Source organism: Artemia franciscana, unplaced genomic scaffold (assembly GCF_032884065.1).
Source record: "Artemia franciscana unplaced genomic scaffold, ASM3288406v1 PGA_scaffold_52, whole genome shotgun sequence".
NCBI lineage: Eukaryota > Metazoa > Arthropoda > Branchiopoda > Anostraca > Artemiidae > Artemia > Artemia franciscana.
The window spans coordinates 1596487-1606895 of NW_027062693.1; positions in this window are offsets into that span (position 1 = coordinate 1596487).

Genomic DNA, 10409 nt, shown 5'->3' on the forward strand with positions numbered 1-10409 from the left:
TTGCAAGTTACTTCGTAGCAGCACATTTAATTCAAAGCAGTAGCTAGCTCAGATCATGAACAATGTGAAAAGATAATCCGATTAGTTTATATGTTGTAACCTTGAAAACTGGTTCAGTACTGAAAACTATATTTGTCTTGAATAGTGTTATAAACTACAAATAAAATCAAACTGAATGCTTGATTTAATGCTATTAATTGCTGAAAGATCATCAGTTCAATATTTTATTTCACTCTGTATTTATTTTCTTGAACAGTCTCAGAAAGAACTAATAAAAATTAAACTGAATATTTCATATTTAATACTATTAATTGCTGAAAGCTCATCAGTTTAATCATAGTTGAAAGTTCTATTGTCCCATTAAAATTTAATTTTATAGTAATTTTTATATCTATTATCAATGTTTTAATAAGTATAAAAAAAGTATTAGTAATCTGATTGGTTTTCATCAAAGTGCCAATGACTCAGTAGGTTTTAGAATTTTACAGTGAAGGGAGGAGGCAAAACTCCTCGCAGCAGTGAAAATAAAAATAAACGTTATAGTGAAATAAAAGCTTGAACTGATGATCTTTCAACAATTAATATCATTATCATCAAATATTCCATTTGATTGTATTTTACTTTCCAAAACTGTTCAATACACATATAGTTTTTAATAAAGCGGCAGTGATGCAGTAGGTTTTAGACTGTTACGCTCAGAGAAGGAGGCGATATCCAAACTCTTGATAGTAGTTATTTTTGTTCATTTCAAGCTTAATTTGCATATTCAATTTAAGTTTCACTTGTTTTAAGATTTATTTATTCATTTATAATAGTACGTACTGTATGTTTGTTTGCTGTGATTGTTTTGTAATTTCTATTCGTTTTTTCATTTCATATAGCCTATACTTCAATAACAAAATATTTTTGTTTGTCTTAAGCTTTATTAGCACATTCAATTTAAATTTTATTAGTTATAAAATTTATCTATTTATTTATATTAGTACCTATTGTTTTTGTTTTGCAAAGATTGTTTGTCTAATTTATGTTCGTTTTGGGTTTTATTTACGCTTCTGTAACAAAATAATCTTGTTCGTTTTAAGCTTTATTTGCATATCCAACTTAAACTTTCCTCGTTTTGGGAATTATTTATTCAATTATGTTACTACCTATTGTAAGTTTTCTTTTGCAGTGATTGTTTATTTAATTTCTGTTGCTCTGGGTTTCACTTATTCTTGAGTAGTAATTTATGGTCGTTTTGAGTTTGAGTTATTGTAGGGTTTTGTTTCTTCTAATCGTAAGTATAATATGGCCTTTACTTTTCGTTAAAAAAGTAACTTTTTCCGCTTTTTCGGATAGTCTTTGCTAATCATTTTAGTTTGTTTTTAATTGCAAATTTTCAAGTTTTTAAAATTCACTATTCCAAAAAGTCTTTTTAGTCCAAAACAAATTAACAGTCTTGGCAAGAACTAATAAAATTAAACTGAATATTCAATTTACAATGATATTAATTGCTAAAACCTAAATAGCCAAAGATTTTGTTCACTCAGGGCCGGATTTAAAGCTTTGACATTTATGGGTTCAAGCGCATTTTTTGCAAAATTTTCGGGAAAATTTCCAAAACTTCGACAATAGTGCAAATCACAGGGCCTAGTGGGCCTATTTGTGGATCTAAGTCTGGTTTCAATACAGTTTCCATTTATTTTAAATTCTGGAATAACCACAAAAGAAAATAGTAACATAATTCATTTTAGTAAAGTGCCAAATAAGCAGTAGGCTTTATGCTTTTACCGTTATGGAAGCAGGCAGTAGACAAAATCTTGTTTGTAGTGAAGAATAAAGGTGTCTTGAGCAGTTTTGGAAAGGGCTTATAAACAGAATCCCATAATTTTGGGAATAGAATATCGTTAGTAATTTGTTTGGGCTGGGGGAAGATATGGAGGACGGGCTAAGTATAAGTTTCGTTGATTTTGGAAGAAACTATCATTATTAAATTGTTTAGGGTGTCTCAGGGAAGTAGACGCCCTCCTATCACTTTCGACTCACAAAAAATGTAACCGGAACTTTCAATTTCAAATCAAAAGAGCTACCTCTGAAGTTTATACAAACAATCCTTCCATAAAAACCTTATATGCCCCCGGGACATAACTTAAAACAGTCGCCACTAGGGGTTGTGTCGACCTACAAATTTTTGTTATCTGATGATTGAATTGTTTTGAACAAAATACTCTCTCAAAATTTGATCGGATTGGTTTGGGGGAAAAGGGCGTGGAGGAGGAGTTAGATTACCTCTGACCTTTTTTGACTCTTAAAAACTGAATTATAATTTTAAATGTCCAACTAAATGAAATCCCCTGAAGCTAATACACACCTGATGAATGCCCCCAGGGTCTAATTTACACCACCTTTTCATGGGCTCTGGGGATTTATGTCAGCCCCCGAATTTTGTTATCTGATCGTTGAACTGTTGTTAAAATTTTTATCGGATTTATGGATAGGGGGGGGGCTATTTTGCCTACAATCACTTTTGATTCCTAAAAAACGCTTTTTAACTTCCGATTTTTTATCGAAATAGCCCCCCCCCCTGAAGTCTATACGACCATCCCTTCCATGTGTCTCTTTGCGGAAAAAATAAATAAACATTGGAGTCATATAGCCTTGGGATTGGTGGGGGAGACTAGTTACCATCAGATCACTTTTGAATCTTGAAAACAGAAAGGGAACTTTTAATTTCTGATTATTTGAGTGCCTTTCGAAGTTTATACGACCACCTCTTCCGTAAAAACTGTATACGCCTCCACGCATAAGCTTTAAGCCTTCTCAGGGTTTCGGGGGGGGGGTATCTGATCTTTGTTCTATTTCAAACAAAAGGGTTATATTAAAATTTTGATCAGATGTATTTAGAGAAAATAGGGACTGGGGAGGAGGTATATTCCCGTTGATCATTTTTGACACCTCTTACAGCAAAAGCCAAGAGCTCATATGGCACTTGTGGCGAGGTCAGAAGTGCCAAGAACCAAGAGCTTCTTCCCACCAAGTTGCATTACGATCTCTCCACTTTAAGCGTTTTCCACGATTTCCAGTTTCCCACTCCAACTCCCCCCAATGTCACCGGATCCGTCCGGGATTTAAAATAAGAGCTCTAAAACACAAGGTCCTTCTAAATATCAAACTTCGTTGAGATCCAATAACCCGTTTGTAAGTTAAAAATACCTCATTTTTCTAACTTTTCCGAATTAACCGTCCTTGAACTCCCCCTCAGATGGTCGAATCGGGGGAGCGACTATTTCTAATTTAATCTGGTTGGGTCCCTGATATGTCTGCCAAATCTCAGCAATTGTTATATTGATCACGTATCTAGTTTTGGATCTTCTTCATGTAAACATTTGGGTAGCCTGGGATTCGAACATCATTTATCAATTTTGTGCATGAAAATACAGTTTTTGGATAAAAAATTGATTCTTTTCTTAATAAATATTTTTGTGAAATAGAAAAACTTCTTACATACATCAATTTTTTTTTAAATAAGCCATTAAACAGCACTCTAGGATATTCCAGTGCCCCACGAGCTACGGAGGAAAAAAGGGGGAAAAATGCCCTTGATGCAAAATATCATAGTTCAAGCAACCTTTCCAGTTCTCAAGCCCATAGATTTTCTTTGTTATTCAAGTCAAGGGGCTGTAAGTTTAATAGACAAGGGTTTCAAACAGAGCAATTCTAAGAGTATACATTTGTGTTTCCATCTCACTATTTTTAAGGATTTATGGGCTAATGTATTTCTTAGTATTGGAAATGATCCTCTCTAATTAAGTTGCAAGCTACCGCTACAAACCGGACCGGCATTAGCCATGATACTGTAAAAACAACAAACCAGAGAAATAAATTTGAAAAATATATTTTTCATATCAGATAAGTTCTAATTAAAAAAAAAGATAGAGCATTGAGATAGAGTCCAGCTTTGGCGTAAAGAGCCAGGTATTGAAGAGGGAACAGCCCCTTACATATACAGAATAATTTCTGTTTGTTTTAAGTTTTAATGTCACCTTTACTTTCAGTAGAAAAACAACTTGCTATTTAAAATTTTATTTCTTATCTGTTTTAAATTATGCCAAGAAATCTGACCCAATCTCCATGGATAAACCCCCCCACCTTGGAAATCCTCTAAGAAATTCACTCCCGGTGAAAATTTACCCCAAACAATTTCTTTTAACCACTCTGCACGTAAAGTTGAGTCGGAAAAGAGAAAGAAAGACATATAAAAAGAATTTTGTATACAAATTCTGGAAAATTCCTACAGTGTTCACTCCCTGAAAACTCCCCTAAACATGGGAAGGTCCCCCTCGAAAAACAAAACAGCAGAAAATTGCCCCCCCTCTCCCAAAAAATTTACGCATACATCCCAATAACAAATTCTATTTGTAAACAATGGGCAAATTTTGTAATTTAAAGACCATAACCCTAAGGCTGTGCGGGGGGGTCAAGCTATACCCAAAAGCATAGTTATTGAGCCTTTCAATCATGATGAACATGGCTATCTCAAAATTTTGATCGCACAATTTTAAGAAAAACAAGTGGTGGGAATTTTGGTTCCAATCCTTTAGTATGTCTCCTGAATCCCCCAAGTCGTTCATTAAAATAAATGGCTCTTTTGAAATTACTAAAAATACTTTAGCGTAAAGAGTGAGAGATTTAATGTTGCTCTTTACTGTCAGTTGAAAACCAATTGTTTTTCTAATTTAATTTCTGATATTTTTTTTAATAATGATTGGAAATCCAGCGCCCCCTTCATGGAAATTATTTTTCCCATGAAAAAATCCCCCTTGGAAACATAACCAATACTATATGTAAACAATGGGAAAAGTTTGGACTTTGCCCATTTTGCATTTTTTTATCTGGGAAAATTGGCCCAAGCTTTGCCCCCCCCCCCAGGATTTTTACGAGGGACAAACTAAATATGCGTAAAATGGGCAGGGTTTTGAAGTCGAAGAAAGTAGTTTAAATACTACTTTCAGTCATCACTGTAATTTTTCTATAGTAGCAAGACGAAAGACTATTAAAAAACTTACGCATCCATTAATTCCAATTACCCACTGTCACTTCCAAAAGTGGAAGAGGGGGGTCGACTTTCAGAGAGCACTTACAAAAGACGGCATGTGCCCTGTGTTGTGGGACTGTGCCAGGCGTGACAGAACTGTGGTACACACGGAACTCCAAGATATACAATAGGTGGTTGGAAACTGTGATTATCAAACAGTTCGTGGTAACGAACACTAGTAGAGAGAGACCCGATTCAATAGTAACCAAAACTCTAAGAAAAGGGAATTATTAAAGGAAAAAGGATTTCAATAGCTTCATCAAAAGAATCGCATTTTAATTCTGATTTTAAATATATAAGTTTAATCTTGTTTAGTCTTAACCATCAAAAGTTACGAGCCTGAGAAAATTTGCCTTATCTTAGAAAATAGGGAGAAACAACCCCTAAAAGTCATATAATCTTAACGAAAATCACACCATCCGATTCAGCGTATCAGAGAACCCTATTGTAAAAGTTGCAAGTTCCTATCTACAAAAATGTGGAGTTTTGTATTTTTTACCAGAAAGCAGATCACGGATGCGTGTTTATTTGTCTGTTTTTTTTTTCCCTAGGGGTGATCGTATCGACCCAGTGGGACTACAATCTTGCGATAGGGCTCATTCTTACGGAAATGAAAAGTTTTAGTGCCCTTTTTAAGTGATCAAAAAAATTGGAGGGCACCTAGGCCCCCTCCCACGCTAATTATTTTCCCTAAGTCACCTGATCAAAATTCTGAGATAGCCATTTTATTCAACGTAGTCGAGAAAGCTTACAACTATGTCTTTGGGGACGACTTACTTCCCCAGAATCCCCGTGAGAGGGGTTACAAGTTACAAACTTTGACCAGTGCTTACACGTAGTAATGGTTATTTGGAAGTGTACAGACATTTTCAGGGGGATTTTTAGGCTGGGGGGTTGAGAAGAGGGGGATATGTTGGTGGATCTTTTCTTGGAGAAATTTGTTATGGGGGAAGAAACTTTTCATGAAGGGAGCGCAGGGTTTTCTAGTATTATTAAAAAAAACAATGAAAAAATAAATATAAAAGTTTTTTCAACTGAAAGTAAAGAGAAGCATTAAAAGTTAAAACGAACAGAAATTATTACACTTATGATGGGCTCACCTCCTCCTTATACCCCGCTCTTTACGCTAAAGTATTTTTAGTAATTTCAAATATTTATTCTACGGCTTTTGTGATTCAGGGGTTATTCTTAAGAAATTGGAACAAAATTTAAGCTTAAGTGTAAAGAGCGAGGTACTGACGAGGGGGTGAATCCCCTTATATACGTAATAAAAATATGAGAATAGAGAATTCCGTTACGTTAGCTAATTTGTAAATGACGTATATCTTTTACTAATAAAAACATTCGTAAAAAATTAAAAGTTCTAGTTGCCTTTATAAGCACCAAAAAAATCGGAGGGCAACTAGGCCTCCTCCCCCGCTCCTTTTTTTCTCAAAATCATTCGATCAAAACTATGAGAACGACATTTAGCCACAAAAATAAATCTGCAAATTTCGTTTTAATTATTCATCTGCGGAGAGCCAAAAAAAACATTTATTGATTCAAAAACGTTGAGATTTTAAACAAAAAAAAAGGTTTTTTTAACGGAAAGTAAGGAGCGATATTAAAACTTAAAACGAACAGAAATTACTTCGTATATGAGAGGGGCTGCTTCCTCATCAACGCCCCGCTCTTTACGCTAAAGTTTGACTCTTTTTCTCAACTCTTCTTCTTAAAACAATAAAAAACTTTAGCGTAAAAAGCGGGACATTGAGGAGGAAAAGCCTCTTTCATATACGGAGTAATTTCTGTTCGTTTTAAGCTTTAATGTCGTTCCTTACTTTCATTTAAAAAAACTCGTTTTTTATTTAATTTCTGGACTTTTTTTTAATTAATGCATGTTTTGATCTTGGCTGTCCGCACATAAATAATTAAAACAAAATTTGCATATTAGTTTTCTTTTTGGCTAAATGGCTTTCTCATAGTTTTAATTGGAAGATTTTGAGAAAAAAGAAGAGAGAGAGGAAGCCTAGCTGCCCTCCAGTTTTTGATTACTTAAAAAGGCAACTAAAACTTTTAATTATTTTACGAACACTTTCATTAGTAAAAAATAAACGTAATTTACGAATTAACTTACGTAAGGAAATTCCATATTCGTATGTTTTAATTATGTATATGAGGGAGTTCACCCCTCGTTGAAACCTCGCTCTTTACGCCAAAGCTTAAATTCTGTCCCAATTCCTTAAAAATGACCCTTGAATCACAAAGGCCATAGCATAACTAGTTGAAATTACTAAAAATACTTTATCGTAAAGAGCGAAGTATTACGAGGAGGTAAACCCCTCATATACGTAATAGTTTCTGCTTGTTTTAAGTTTTAATGCTGCTCCTCACTTTCAGTAGAAAAAACTTTTCATATTTATTTTTTCATAGTTTTTTTAAATAATGCTAAAAAATCCTGCGCCCCCTTCATTGAAAGTCTCTTCCCCCATGAGAAGTTTTTCCATGGAAAGATCCCCCCACGTAACCCCCCCCCCACCTCAACTCTCCCTCCCACACCAAACAAATCCCCCCGAAAACATCCGTACACTTCCCAGTAACCATTACTATATGTAAACACAGGTTAAAGATTGTAACTTGCAACCCCTCTCACGGGGAATGCGGGGGAGTAAGTAGTCCCCAGAGACAGAGTTATTAGGTTTTTCAACTATGGTAAATAAAATGGCTATCTCGGAATTTTGATCCGGTGACTTTGGGGAAAACATTAGCGTGGGAAGGGGCCTATGTGGCCTCCAATTTTTTTGGTAACTTAAAAAGGGCACTAGAACTTTTAATTTCCGTTAGAATGAGGCATCTTCCGACATTCTAGGACCACTGAGTCGATGCGATCACCCCCGGGAAAAAAAACAAAAAACAAATAAACAGGCATCCGTGATTTGACAGAAGGCAAAAAATGCGAAATTCCACATTTTTGTAGATAGGAGCATGAAACTTCTACAATAAGGTTCTCTGATACGCTGAATCTGAAGGTTTGATTTTCGTTTATATTGTATGACTTTTAGGGGGTGTTTTCCCCTATTCTCTAAAATGAGGCAAATTTTCTCAGGCTCGTAACTTTTGATAGGTAAGACTAATCTTGATGAAAGTTATATATTTAAAATTAGCATAAAAGTGCATTTTTTGATGTAACTATCGGTATCAAAATTCCATTTTTTAGAGTTTCGGTTATTATTGAGCTGGGTCGCTCCTTACTACAGTTCGTTACCACGAACTGTTTGATTAAATAAAAAAAAACAAGTTTTTTAACTGAAAGTAAGGAGCAACATTAAAACTTAAAACGAACAGAAATTACTTCGTATATGAAAGGGGCTGCTTCCTCATCAGCGCCCCACTCTTTACGCTAATGTTTGACTCTTTCTCTCAACTCTACTTCTTAAAACAGTTAAAAAACTTTAGCGTAAAGAGCAGGGCGTTGATGAGGAAGCATCCCCTTTCATATACGAAGTAATTTCTGTTAGTTTTAAGTTTTAATGTTGCTCCTTTCTTTCAGTTAAAAAACTTGTTTTTTTTATTTAATTTCTGAACGTTTTAATCAATGCCTGTTTTGATTTTGGCTCTCCGCCGAGGAATAACAATAACGAAATTTGAATATTAATTTTTTTTGCTAAATGGCTTTCTCATAGTTTTGATCGAATGATTTTGAGAAAAAAGGAGCAGGGGAGGAAGCCTAGTTGCCCTCCGATTATTTGGTTAATTAAGAAGACAATTAGAACTTTTAATTTTTTACGAATATTTTTATTAGTAAAAGATATACGTAACTTATAAATTAGCTTACGTAACGAACTTTTATATTTTCATGTTTTTTTTACATATATGAGGGGGTGCACCCCCTCGTCAGTACCTCGCTCTTTACACTAAAGCTTAAATTTTGTTCCAATTCATTAAGAATGACCCCTGAATCACAAAAGCCGTAGAATAAATAGTTGCAATTACTGAAAATACTTTAGCGTAAAGAGCGAGGTATTAGGAGGAGGTGAGCCCCTTATATGTTTAATAATTTCTTTTCGTTTTAAGTTTTAATGCTGCTCCTTACTTCCAGTTGAAAAAACTTATTCATATTTATTTTTTCATTGTTTTTTTTAATAATGCTAGAAAATCCTTCGCTCCCTCCATGGAAATTTTCTTCCCCCATGACAAATTCCTTGATGGAAAGTTCCTACTCTTCTCGACCCCTCCCCCAACCAAAAAAATCTCCCTGAAAACGTATGTTCACTCTCCAATACCCATTACTATATGTAAGCACTGGTCAAAGTTTGTAACTTGTAGCCCCTCCCACGGGGACTGTGGGGGAGTAAGTCATTATAGTTATAAGGTTTTTTGACTACGCTGAATAAAATGGCTATCTCAGAATTTTGATCTGTTGACGTTGGGAAAATAATTAGCGTTGGAGGAGACCTATGTGCCCTTTAATTATTTTGGTCACTTAAAAAGGGCACTAGAACTTTTCATTTACGTTAGAATGAGCCCTCTCGCAACATTCTAGGACCACTGGGTCGATTCGATCACCCCTGAAAAAAAAACGATCCTAGAAAATACTGCGCTCCCTTCATGAAAATTTTCTTCTCCCATGACAAATTCCTCCAAGAGAAGTTCCCCCAACATATCCCCCTCTTTTCAACCCCCCTACCTAAAAATCCCCCTCAAAATGCGAAACACTTCCAAATAACCATTACTACATGTAAGCACTGGTCAAAGTTTGTAACTTGTAGCCCCTCCCAAGGGGACTCTGCGGGAGTAAGTTGTCCCCAAAGACATAATTATAAGCTTTTTCGACTACGTTGAATAAAATGGCTATCTCAGAATTTGATCAGGTGACTTTGGGAAAATAATTAGCGTGGGAGGGGGCCTAGGTGCCCTCCAATTTTTTTGGTCACTTAAAAAGGGCACTAGAACTTTTCATTTCCGTTAGAATGAGCCCTGTCACAAGATTCTAGTCCCACTGTGTCGATAAGATCACCCCTGGGAAAAAAAATAAATAAACACGCATCCGTGATCTGCCTTCTGGCAAAAAATACAAAATTCCACATTTTTTGGATAGGAGCTTGGAACTTCTATGATAGGGTTCTTTGATACGCTGAATGTGATGGTGTGGTTTTCGTTAAGATTCAATGACTTTTAGCGGACGTTTCCCCCTATTTTCTAAAATAAGGCAAAGTTTCCCAGGTCCATAACGTTTGATGGGTAAGACTAAACGTGATGAAACTTGTAATTTAAAATCAGCATTAAAATGTGATTCTTTTGATGCAGCTATTGGTATCATATCAAATTTTTTTTTAGAGTTCTGGTTACTATTGAG